The 13,897-nt window shown below is 35.3% G+C and overlaps 1 long non-coding RNA gene across 1 annotated transcript; it reads left to right on the top strand.

Annotated features, from left to right (window-relative positions):
* Positions 1–11,411: 11,411 nt before the first annotated feature.
* Positions 11,412–12,760, top strand: LOC112956777. The gene is made up of 2 exons (XR_003251100.1): positions 11,412–11,442; positions 12,724–12,760. It is a non-coding gene; the product is annotated as an uncharacterized LOC112956777 (long non-coding RNA).
* The last annotated feature ends 1,137 nt before the right edge of the window (positions 12,761–13,897 follow it).

Genomic DNA, 13,897 nt, shown 5'->3' with positions numbered 1-13,897 from the left:
AATGACTTGAACGTATTTACTCTCTGTGTTCTATGCTTGTATGCCCTAGATTAAAATTTCTGAAAAATAGAAGTGAAGCTCTGCTTATGGAATGAATGGAAGAAAATGGAAATTGTGAGGCTCCTTGGCATTTTTTTTACATCTCTGATGAGCCATACAGTACCGATGAGCTTGGTGTCTTAGATGTTGTCTAGCATGGGAGAGTTCAGCCATTCAGTGAATTCACCATAAGTGCAACTGTATCAATCACATATTGAGTTAACTGCATTTAATAACAGAAATCTGCATGGAACTGGAGTATGTTGATGCAAACCACAGTTTTGTCTGCCTCTGCTAGATATTGGCAGCAAGACAGTGGATGGTAACCAAAGGCTGAAATCACAGGAAATCCACAGTGTAGTTAAAAGTCCTTGCCTGAGACACAGCAAATGACAAGCATTTTGCAAAGGCTGGTCCAGCAGACAGAGGAGACAACTCTTCAGCAGTAGTGAGTGATGCGGTTTTCCTTGACTTATTTTTCATGCAGATTTTCCATAAGACAGAAAAGGGACTTTCAAATTAAGACTTTTTTGTAAGGTGTGTTTGTTTTATAAGAATCTGTCTTGAGAGAATTCCCTCACTCTCCCTTTGCCTTTAAAAAAAAAAAAAAAAAAAAAGGAAAAAATATGAGAAGAAAGGGAAATATCTCTCTGTATCTCAGAGTAAACATTCCCTGCTGAGCTCCTGGCAGGCACTGAGCCCACCCCTTCAGAGAGAAATCAGATCCTGAAGCAAACTAGGTAAAGAAAAAAAAAAAAAAAAAAGCAGCTGTTAAAACATTTGTGCTCTTTCGCCAACCTACATCCTAGTGCTATGCATGTGGTCATTTCTCTTGTTTGGCTGACACTCTGCAAGGGAACATAAAGAGGGTAGCATGGGACATTCCAATTTTGTTCTTCCTCACCACTATCCTCTTCATCACTGCTTTCCACTCCACATTCTTGAGGACAGTCAGAAGATTTATTGCATAATTTCTTTGGCGGCTGTTAACCGAGTGTGCAGTTACAGCTTGGTTTAATTAAGAAATCAGAGTGATTCTTTTATGTAGGTCACATCAGTTTTTGATTCTGAATCTCATAAAGTTCTAACCTTTCTGAAAAGTCAGCAGTGTATGCCTGGCTTCAAAAAATTACTTTCTTAAATGGCTCTGAGTGTTGTTTATGCCAGCAAATGCCATTACCTCTTTACTAGATAAATTGTCAGAGAGACCTTTGTCTCAATGTCTGGATGTGGCATTTGGTGAAATCTATCTTCCTGCAGTAGAATGTTTTCAAATAGGATGTAGAAGTACAGACTAAGCTCCCAGTTGTTTGAAGCCTGGCCATGCTGGAAAACGGACAATGAATGATCTGAGCTCTCTTTTTTTTCCTTTGTCTCTCACCTCATATCAATACATAACAACTGGAAAAACATAAAAATAAAGTCAGAGTCTGTAGAGAGCAGGGATGTTGAATTATTTTTTAATTATCCAAACTACTGACTTCACTCAAAGTGTGTAGTCTAACAGCTATAGAGTTCACACATTTTTTTCCTTTTCTTGGTAAACCGGTAGCTTGCAGATCCATGGCCATTGACTACACCACATCTAGGTGATCACAATAAACATGGCTGCTCAGTACCTCACTTGCTCACTAATCACCAAGTTTTAATGGTTACAATCATTCTTACTTTAGCAAGAATCCTAAAAGTAATATTTTAAATAAATTTAAATTCAATTTAGAAAGCATTCTCATTTTTCTCATCTCAGTATGAGCACAGTTAATGCAAGATTTTACTAATATTATTTAGAGTTCTATTTTAAAAATTACATGGAAAGACCAGTCATTGCTTCAGAATACAGCATCTCATCCTTAATCCTCATGGTTCTTCACATCCTTGACACAAGTTATTTAAAGGATTTTCTAACCCAGTGAGAAGACTTAGAGCTTTTGCTCAAAGGCAAGAGACCACTCTACTAAAGTACAATGTGAAACTGTCCAAGACCTGGAGCTTTCTCAGGTCTACTTTTTTTCTCAAAGACTGCTGAGAGAGTAGAGAATATGGGATCACACTCTGATCAGTGTGATCACACACTCATCTGGTATGTGTGACTTCTGTACTAACAAATAAAACAAGAGAGAGCACTATCCCCAAGTGCAAGTAGCATGGTTTGTATTTCAACAGCGCTAAACATCTACCCATTCCCATCTTGATCCCTACTGCTTTTTGGAGAGCATCCCAGACCAATGTATCCGCTGAATCACTCCTGGAAATGACTAGGATTGTGTTCAGAGGTCAAAACTATGTCAAGGAGTAAGTGGATATTAACAGGCCAGGGTCCTATTTAACAGGCTCTATGTAATTCCCTTATGTAGGCACAACCACAACGTAGGGTAAGAACCAAGTAGTCTGTAAGAAAGTAAGACTCAACAGCAATGTTGAAGAGGAGGATAGAATCACAGGAAAAAAAAAAAAAGAAAGCAAGTTCAACAGAGTTTATGGCATGATTTCTAAGACAGGGATTTGTATCTAGATATTTAATATCACACTGCAGGCTATGCACCACTATCTGTATCATCTAGAGGTAAGATGCCAATGTAATGAAGCTCTGCTTATTAAAGCTTTTTGAAGAAGAGTTGGAAGGTATGCTTTCCCTTTACAGCTATCCTGAGAAACACTCCAAAAAAGTTATGGGCTAGATGAAGGGTACTCCTTTCCCCACTAATTCAATAAGACTGATATTTTACTTCACACCAAACAAGCTCATTCGCTCCTCCTCGAGTCCTAGGCAGTCTCCCTTCCCTTTCACACCAATCTCTGGCAGTGAACTTGTGTGAGATCAGAACTTCAGCAAACAACAGTTCCTATTTCAAAGACAAATCTCCCAAAACAGGAATCACATGTTATGTGGAATTGGCCACTTATTAGGATGGGATTCAAAGTGAAGCCTGACATTATTTTCTCAAGATCAGCCAGAACTGGATTATAGGGAACCACTACTGATAAAATAGGAGAAAGAGAGCAGAACTGGCATTAATTATTCACAGAGAAACACCTTCTCCTTAACTGGTACAAAAGTCGTGCTCTAGCATTCTTGCTAAATGGTCCTGGAGGGAGCCTACCATCAAGAAGATGAGAACCCTTCCTAGAACAGAAGCTCCTACAGCACAAGTAAAGGTGCTGTAGACAATGCCACTATAAAGTGGCTATGCGGTTCCCTCCCTCCCACACTGAGGTCTCGGTTGTCCCTGTTCCCCAGACAGCAGCTGCATTTTGTAGAGGCAGCCACAAAGCTTTTCCTTGTTTGCAACCACTTATTTAGTACCTCAGTTTCCTGAACTTGTCATGTGATTTAGGATCATGTGAATTAATTATTTTGTAGTGAAACATGAAAATCCGCCATTACATATCACAGCAGCAAAATAAACCTGTCACAGTTTTTATTGACTCTGTGAAACTGAAAGACAGTTTTGACTGGAATTTTTATTTTGCATTTTTACTTAATATTTTATTGTAAGTCAGTTTATAATTTTATTCCAAAATGTGTCCTTCATCACCCCACCTCTTGCCCCCTTTTTTGGCCAGAGTAATCCGTATTTTACAGCAGTAACAGTGATACTTTGCCCTGGAGCAATCTCATAAATACTTGCAGAAAACATAATTTTTCACAGTCGGATATTCATGAGGCAGAAACTGGGTACCTTCATGCAGCAATTGCAGAGTGCTGCAGACAGGCTGCCTGTCTGGTGGATTGTGCGCTAGGCTGAGATCCAGGAATGCTTGGATCCTAGTGCTGGCTCTTCCTTCGTCTTGCTGTGTGGTCTGGGGCCTGTGCAAGTTGCAGCCTCTGTCTCACAAGTTGCCCGTGTATAAAAGGAGGATAATAATATTTGCCTGCTTCGCAGGAGTGTTATGTTAATGTTTTTGCAGGACTCAGAAAAGCTCGAGAGCTGCCAAAGTGTTAAAGTTGTCTACCAAGCAAGGCATTTGTCTTTAAATTTAGAGTACAACTTGCTTTTACAGGGAAAAAACATTTCAACCACCTGCAAACTTTTGCAAATAATGTTTTACATCCAGTGCTATTTTTTGTTTGTAAAAGTCAAATCAGACAGGGTTCTCTTTAAAAAAGGGGAACAAAGAAGTGTTTTTGTCTATTCTGTGCACTTTATTTGACTTTTTTATCCCTTACCCCACTCTCTGTACTTTATATTTTACACTGGTTACCTCCTAGATTCACTTCGGAATTCACACAAATGTAGTCTGTTGAACTCATCTTTCTGCTTGCTTGCCTGTATGACATACAGACAGTTTCTATAAAAGTAAGGTTAAACTGTTACAATATATTGCAATATACATACAATATACATATTACATACAATATACATATTACAATGCATGCAAAATGGCATCAAGATAATCTATAAGTTAAGGACTGTATTAGTTCTATCTTCTTGAGCTATCGATGCAGAATCGAGGATTTCTCAGTTTAAGAACTACCTTCTTGCCAAAGAGCTGAACCACAGAGTGTAAAAGAAGAATTTTAAACCTAATCTAAATGCTAATTGAAACTTTTTTTTTTTTTTTTTTTATCGGACTGCCTATGTCTATATGCTTTGTTTGTTCTTAAACCTATATCAGTTTGGCAAATAAATTATTTTATCTTTACTGTATATGTGTTTAGAATGGCTTCTCTGGGACTGCATAATGCTAAGGCACTTGGAAGGTGCCATTCCTTAAAACTAGATGCATTTAGAAATCTCCACGTCATTTCAGCAGTGGCTTCGTGTCCATGAAAGAAAATGACACAGATGGTCTGGCTGGAGCTTGAGAAATCCAGTCTTTGTGCCATGCTGTGAGGCAAGGAAATTCTCTGACTTGCAATAACAATTTGACATATGCATGGACCCCTACAGGCTATCGGCATGGCTTCTCAACTGTCATGTCAAAGGGCAGAATTCTTGTTTCACATATAGTCATATACTTGGTGTGTGCTAGGTGTCTAGATATCCTATCTACATATATTCAGAGCTCTGGTACATAACCTTTTAAATTACCTTGTTTATGGAGCTCACAGAGACAGATTATAGTCACCTTCCTTAAGAATGACCTATAAGAAAGGAATTTGAGCACATAATGCTTGTTTTTTGGCACTTAATAACATTAAATATATATATATTATATTTGTATATATATTTATACACAAATATAAATTATTATACACCATAAAATAATATAATTTTATATAGTGTAATATGATATATAGTCTATATTTATATATAATTTGTATTGTGAAAATGTTTAGTAATTCTTTCTTCTATTATTTTGACTACAGATGTTCTTGTAGGTGGAAATAATATCACTTCTTAGTTTGCTGATTCTCCCACACAGTATTAAGAGCCTCAGCAAATCTTTCATTTTGGTGATAGACATTATTAATCCCAAAAGCAAAACAAGAAGTTGTCTTCCTTGTCATCTATGCCTCCATGGAACTGTATTCAGGATTTAAGTAAAGTCTAAAGGAGTTACATGAAAAGGAATGTTGAACTCCTGGTACTCTGAATCAACTGGTGATTCAACAATATCTCTAGCTAGTCATAGGACCCATGGAAAAGGTAGTACTTCTGCCAATTTTTCTCCTAGAATCTTTGAGCAGTGTTCATAAAGAAACAGCAAAAAAGTACTCTAGGCTATAGCAACTACTGTCACATGTAGACAATGTGTAGCTGAATTTTTGACCATAAATTTTTGACCTTTCCTGACCATTGGCAAGTTCGAACAAGAATACAAAAATATAGATAAGAGATGAAATTAAGTATTCTGATGAATATTAAAACATCCAGATGCCTCAAAGAAAAGACTTTTTTTTTTTCCTGTGAGAACCATCCTTCTTCCATTTCTTTAAACAAAAATATTTCTGATGCAAAATAAGAAAGTCAAGGAGAGAAGGACATTTTCAACTTCCCTCGCTCTAGGTATATTTCCTTGTTTTTATATCCAGATTATTTTTAATCTGGAAATATTTATTCTATTGGTACAGCAGACATAAGGGAACACCAGAGATCTGTAATTTTTAAATGATGAAAATGAGCTTGAGCACATCAATTTTTTTAGCACTTTTTACAGTTTAAAAATGTAAGGAAGTCTCACTGGAATATGATTGATGGGAATGTCCAAGCTTAGGTAGAACAGACAGATTAAATGATAATGATTTGAAAATAATGAGAAAGTGGTGGAAATAGTAGCTAGGTGCATCTAGCAGCCATTGATTTCCTCTGAAACTTCTTTTGAAATGCAAAATTAGAATTTTTTACTGAAATTGATATAAGAATTTCATATATTTCCAAGGAGAGACTAATTTCCTTTATAGCATACATCAAGTACCATAAAGCATTCCTAGAAACGACCCTGTTCACAGTAGTTTTCGATGGCAATTCTTGTAGTGTTCTTTAGAAAATACTGTAGAATTTAGTCAGGGAAAATAGAATTCAGTGATAGGAAACCCACTGCCACTCACTAGCAATGCAAGATTGTCTTAGGCAGTATCCATATTTTATCCATATGTTTTGTCTTTTTGCATTCTAAAAGTTCCACACGAGGAGTCGTTACTGCTTTCCACAGAAAAAGTATTCTGAAGTATCATCAAGATCACAAATTAATTCATTATATTTGCTCTATACTTGACATTTCTGTATTTTCTCTATTTGTACTCTAAATAATTGAATTGTCCTTGATAGTAAGTCAAGGTTTCTATGACATTTTTGAAGTAGCTATTCAGGCAACTGGGGTACATTTCAGTATGCTCAGCTCTGTATTCACCATCCAAACAATTGGAATGGATTTCTGCTTACTCCACTCCTGCCCTTTTGTACTCCAGCTGAACTTGGATGGCTGCTAGAGCACATAATCATCTATATAACCCATCAGGTACAGCTATATAATAGCTATTACTGTATCTCCTTTAGCAGATAATCTCACAAGGAATAAAACTCCCATAAACTATCCCATGCCATCAAAATTGGCCTGTAGTATATCAACCTCAGTTAAGGACCTATGTTTAGTATACAGCTCTACATCCTGCTATTAAAGCACTATCTTAACGCTGCAATAATTGAATTTGAGACTCAGCAAGACATTTAAACACCTGCAAAAGGTTTATAACATTTCTGGAATATTAAAATAATAACTTAAAAGATTTAATTGAGCCTACCATTTGGACTTGGTTGATCTGGAACCTTTTTCTTTTACCTGACATCATAGGTACTTCCAAGTGAAAAAGAGTAGCTTGATTTCTTTTATCTGGTATATTCTGTGTGACTGAAATGAGGTTTATTATTCCCAAACAAAGGAGAAGATAGTGAAAGATGCTTAATCCTTTCATATATGTATTATCAGCTATTTCTGAAAATACTCCAAAACACTATAGACACCATTGTCCCACCATGAGATATGTCTGGTTTGAGTTGTGGTGTGCTTCATTCCCTTCCCTTCCTTTCCCTTTTTGTGTGGCAAAGAATCATTTGCACTTGCTCTTTCTTTATACTTGAAACATCCTTTGAACAAGGCAATCTTTGGGTTCCTATTACTTGCTTCCTACCTGTCAGTCTTGCATGTATGGGCTGTCACAGAAACTCTCTTTCATCCCTGCAAACCACTAAAATAAAGTGCGTTTCTGCTGTGCACACAGCCTGTTTATTTACTGCTGCCCAGCTTTATTATTTTATAAAACTTTGATTTTCCCATCTCCAGTGCTCTGACTGCCTGTGGGAAGCATTAAGGGTCACACTCAGTAAACTTCTAGCTACACAGCCGCAGGTAGCACTGGAAAGACTGCCGGAACTGCAGTCACCAACATTTCCCTTTGAAGAGGAGGATGGAGAGAGATGAATACCTGAGGAAATAACACACAAAAAAAGGACATTTAAATTATCCATGTAAATCTCAAAAATGATACAGAATTTTCCCCTATTAAATTAATACACTCTGATTAGTCACAAAATAGAGATATTCTTTAGGAATGTATGTAAACAAAAAACTAAATAAAAGGAATTTTATAATGGCATTAAAAAATAAGTGTATTTATTATTATTATTTACTTTTTAGTTCCTAATCATGGAAATAAAATCCCACATTTTTTCCAACTTTCCTATTCATTTTTAGCCAAATCTGACAATATGAACGTCTATAGAACATTCATTTCAGGACTGCAGCTGTGATTTATTTAATGAAGAAATAACATTTGATGAAACTTAGATTGGGGTCTAAATTAGATTTGTTTCAGACCAAAATGAATTTCTTATTACCAATTATCAAAATTAAAAAATCAAGGCAGAGGAACAACGTCATATGACTAGAAACCAGTATGAATGTTTCTATGTATACCTTACTAATAAATCATGAGCTAAAATTTTCTTAAACAGATGATTTGCAAGATATTTTCCAATAAAAAACACTTTTACACATGCATAACACTCACAAAAGGTCCAATTAAATAAATCATTAGATTAAAAGAAAAACAGGTTCACTGAAAAATTTATCCACTGAAACTTCTCAAGAAGTTTTGCCACTCAGTAATGACAATATATTCTACTAAGAAAAAATAAAATAAAGCCAAAACAAACTGAAAATATTTTTTTTTGTTTCAATGAAAAGCACAAAAAAAATTGTCAGGATTGATGTATGAGTTTACTTTTCTGATAAAGAAATGAGAATCTTAAGAAATGAGAATCTGCTGTTTACATTTTATTTTTTAATACTAAATTTTTAACTATGATTCATTATTAATGTCTAAAAGACAGTAATTATGTGTTCTTTACTAGTTGAAAACTTCCTTTCTTCTTCATTTTCCTTTTCCCTTCCCTCTTGATATTTTACTGTATGTTAGGAAAGTTCTTTATAATATAGGTATAGGTATATATATAGGTATATATAGGTAAATAATACAGTAGTCCAATGTCCAATTTTTTTCTCATATTTGCCTATTAAATGTTCCTCAACACAAAATTTTAAAAAAGTAAGAAATTATTTTAGATTTTGTGTGGTTTGCTCATCTATAAATGAAATACTACTTCCATGTGTTTGAATTAGCTTAGATGTATTCCATCTTTATCATCTTTCCTGGGAGCTCTTTTGTTTCACATTACTAATGCATTATTATAGGGAACATTTTTTCTTTTTCCTCTCAAAAAAAAAGAAATATATATATATATTTCTGAATTAAAAGACTTGAATTGAAATAAAGAAATCTTATGATCCAGGTAATTTCTCAAGAAAAAAAATGAGGAAAGTATCTTTAGTGTGATCTCCCAAGGAATGTGCATTTTGTTTGAAAAGACTAGTATTTGGAACCCCTTTTGGATAGTAATTTAATATTAGACAGATAAAGTATGGAAGAACAGCACTAAGGAAATCATAGAGTAATCCTGTATCAGCAGAGATCACTGATTTTATAGGACTAGGACTTTTTATCTCTAATTGTTGTTTTGCTATAGGGAATCTATTCTGCCACATGTTTGATGCAATAATATAGGTGAATGTGAGAAGAGAAGGGAAAAAAATAATAAAAAAGCTCATCTTGGGGAAGTCCTGAAGCAATTGTAAAGATCAGTGCAATATTTTCTCCCTGCATGGGCATTATCTTTACAGAGATAGCAAGTTTCAGAGCTGTTTTATTTCTCATTGCTGATGCATTATTTTCTTTTCCCCCATGCTGGGTCACAGCATGCCATCTTGTTTTGCAACCTTTGAAGCCAGGAGATGAATCTCTAAAACATAAGAAAAATATATGTAGACTTCTTTTTTGTTGTTTAAGAAGCAAACTATCTCCACTGGATACTGGGCATCTTGCAGGTGGGATGCCATTTACAAAACATAAATTTACATAATTACTGGTTTTAGGACATAAACATTTTGGTTTCTGCCTGCAGAACTGTAAGCGTAAGAACAGCTGTCTCAAACAGTCTGTGGCTATAACTGTTAATTTATATTACCTAAAAGACGATAAGATAACAATATCCAATCCCTGTCTCAGAAAGCTAGAAATCCTATTGTAAACGTACTGTGAGGTCTTATGTTTGCTGTGATAATATGAGCCCAACTTTTAGCAGGAATGGTGGCCTTAATAGGAGAATTGACTTTACTGAAAGTACAACAAATGTATTTTCTCTGAACAGTGTTTTTATATCACTTCTTAGTCAAAATATTAAAGGATTCACCTGTCTTTAGGGATTTAGGTTCTTGATAACTTTAACTGTTTTTTGTCATGTTTATTTTTTCTCCTCCCACTTCCCTCAGCTTCTCATAAAAACAGTAAAGCGTTCATGAAAATAAACACATCCAATCTACAACAACGTGTTAATTCTGTAACATAACTTCCCCAGAGAAAGGCTTAGGTCTTCAAAAGAAAGCATCCATGTCCTAGGAAAAGTTCATTCATGACAGCCAGGAGAAAAATATCTCTGCCTTCTCCTGCCCTGTGCTGTTATGAAGTACATAGCTGCCAAGTAACGGCGTGTAGGAAATATAATGAAATATGGATGATATGGGAAGAGAAAGAGTTGTAATTAGCATAATTGTGTTTGAAAATTAGGAAGAACTGGAACGATACAGTTTCTGAAATTTGAATATTTCTCTTTTCTTGTTGTGGCATTTAAACAACATCAAACTCTTGTCCATTTGGACCCTCCTAGTTTGAAGAAGAAAAGGCCAGTTAGGGAAGGAAACATGTGGAAATCTTCCTGATGATTGTTTATTTTCCCAAATCTTAATCTCTATGATTACCCCTTCTTTTGGGACAGCACTGGAACTATGTGCAATTCACCTCTCTGAAAAAGAAAGTCAGATGATGTTTTTTCTTTTGTTTCATCATTTTAAATCAATCAGGTACTTGTTAACAAACACTCACAAAGCAAGTAGCAGCATTTTAGGCTGGGTTTTCATTGTACCTGAGGGGCACATTAGTGAACTTACAAAGATTTCTGATGGGCTGTTTCCAAGAGCAGAAATTTGCAAAAGATGAGCAACTTCCACCACTCCCTGAAAAATCTCAACATTTTTCAATGATAAAACCTGTAAGGTCTTTTTAGACACTTGCTGGGGCACCTGGTGCTAACCCTGGGATTGCTGATTGAGATTAGCTGCAGGGGAATTCACAGCTGCTACAGCCCTATTCCCTTTCAGAATGGTTGCTGTAGGCAACTCTAGCAAGGCAGCACCTATTCTGGAGAGTGAAAATAGCATATAAATGTAAGAAAGCAAATTTAGAGTAATATATGCTCTAAAAGGTAACAAAGTGGTTCTATGGGTCAAAATTTAGGAGAAGACTAAATAGGAAAGAACCAAAAGATAATGATTAATTTCTTTTAAAATGATTTTTCAGGGGCAAACAGATATTAAATTTTCATGATCCTGGTCTAGCTGGCTCCATGGGTAAGTATGTAGATGTTTTAAAAGTAAAAAATATAGAGTTCTTTGTATTAAACACTAGTTAGGGTAGGATTTCAATGGAATATATTGGGATTTTTAGGTAAAATGTCAACATTCTTCATTCTTTTTTAATAATTGCATTCATCTCTAAGATGTGTTGATGTTCTGTTCATTTTTGTATAAAATCGATAAAACTGATTCAAACTGATAACAGGAGGATCAGAGATAATTGAAAGGAAGTAAAGGATTTCTAAGCCTCAGATCTCTATATTGTGTTAAATAGTAATAAATTCAGCCAGGCTAATTGAAAGTGTCAGTAAACTCACTTTTTTGGTATATATTAATTAAAGTAAAATAAAGACTCTTATGAAAAGCAAAAGCAAATTAGATATCAAAAGATAAATAGAAAAGAGTTCAGTGAAAGAATAAATGTAAGCTGCTTTGTAGAAGACTAAGAAGAAAAAAGATCTGTTTTCAATTCCTGCAAGTGAGAAGGGAATTTCTTTTGCTTAAATTATTTCGTTGAGAGATCATCATGAGCTTCAAATTTTGAAGCTATACTGGGAGTTCTCAAAATGGCTGGATGGGAGACACTGTCTTTAGCTTATGGTGAAAAGATTATATAGTGATAAAAGTCCATGAATTTTATTACCATCACCAGCGTTTAAGATATGGATGAAAAGGCACAATAAATGGTCTACGTCTGCTGGGCATGCTTAAGGCTGGAAAAATGATTAAATAGAATATTGTCAAATTACAATTTTCTTTTCTTGTTTATGTGCATATACTTGTGCTGTGTTTTCTCCTGCTTACTGCTTTTCTCATAGAGGTTTTGCTCTGCCTGCTAGGCTTTGGGGTGCTTAGAATCAGAAAAATTCAGACAGGAAATAGTTTGGGGTGTCATCAAGTCTGATTCCCTACTCAATGCAGCTCTAACTTCAAAACTAGGCAATACTGCTCACGGTCTTGCCCACTCAAGTTTTGAATATCTCCGAGGATGGATATTCCATAGCTGCTCTAGGCACCTTGCCCAATGCTTGACCATCTTCCTGGTGAATGTTCTTTCCTTTGTAACCAGTTAAAATTTCTCTTCCTGCATTTTGTAACTTTGTGCATATCCTTTTACTGTGCATTTCTAGGAAAAGCCTGACTTCATCTTTTCTGTGTCCCATTTTGGTAGCTGAAATTATATCCTTCATTAGTCTTTTTTCTTTTCTCTCCAGGCTGATAGAAATCCACCTTTTTCTTCTTCTCCTCATATGACATGTCCTCTTACCATTTCAGTGCCCTTTTGATGGATTCTCTCCGTTCTGTTAATCTCGCTCAAACTGGGAAGAGAAACTGGACACAATATTCCAGAGGCAGCTTCATGAGGGGATAATCCCTCTCCCCTTAACCTGCTGTCTATACATCTGCTAAAGCAGCTCAATGTTCAGGAAACTTACATCACTGTCAAAGTCAAACTATTTTCTGTCAACTAATACTCCCTATGTAGCCAGAACAAACCCTTATAGTCATCACAAGCCAATCCCAAGAAAAGTTACCTAAGACAACATTTCTATAAGAATAAAAGCAAATGAGTTAAAGGAGTATAGGTAAGAGTTTTTATATGCTTTCTATTTAAAAATGGGAAAACATACAGATATACTTTTTCCTGTGGTTTGGACAAACATTGAAATTGATGTGTGCAATATTCAGATTTTACTGTGTAGAAGTGTAAGTAATATTAATCTTTCTTTATCGAATCGGGAGACTGAAACAAGAACAGCCTCTCCCAAAACACTGGCATCTATCAAGATGTGAGTTAATTTGTGACTATAATATACTGGTAGCTCATAAGTGCTTGGAAGAGGAGGATCGGATATGTAAGTGAAGTCAAAGAGAAGCAGCAGAAATATCAGGAAAGATCTGATGGTAACACCAGTCAGAGAAAGGCCTGTATGGAAAGATTTTGGTCACTTGCCCTCAGAGAAATTATGATATAAACTAAATGTGGGAGCAAAACATTTATATTAAAGGCATAGTATTGTAAAGGATTATTTTTGCCAACACTTAGTCCTTGGTACTAAAGAAATACACCACTATTTGGTTTCTATCATTATTAAGAGGACATGACTTTTATATTAAAATAGTTCTTTTTATAGTAAAAAACTTCTTGAGTATCCAATGTGGTCTAAGGGGAAATAGGTTTACAGTCCAAGATAACAAGACTGTGTAGCTGGGACAGTCTACTCATGAAAAATGTACCAGTTTAAGTGACAATATATTAATACATAAATATTTCAATCTAAGGATTTTTTTTCCTAATCTGAAAGAGTTTGTCTCAACACAATTACAAACTTGATGACAAATTTTAATTGGCCTCAGTAGCTAATACAGATTTATTTAATATAGTTAAGATATCCTTAAAGTTAAACTGGGATTTAAGGGTCCTCACCAGAAATATGAACTGATTTCT

This window comes from Nothoprocta perdicaria, unplaced genomic scaffold (assembly GCF_003342845.1).
Source record: "Nothoprocta perdicaria isolate Ctin4 unplaced genomic scaffold, notPer1 scaffold_67, whole genome shotgun sequence".
In the NCBI taxonomy this organism is placed as follows: Eukaryota; Metazoa; Chordata; class Aves; order Tinamiformes; family Tinamidae; genus Nothoprocta; species Nothoprocta perdicaria.
Note: the sequence above shows the minus strand (reverse complement) of the source record. Positions and strands in the feature narration are given on the sequence as shown.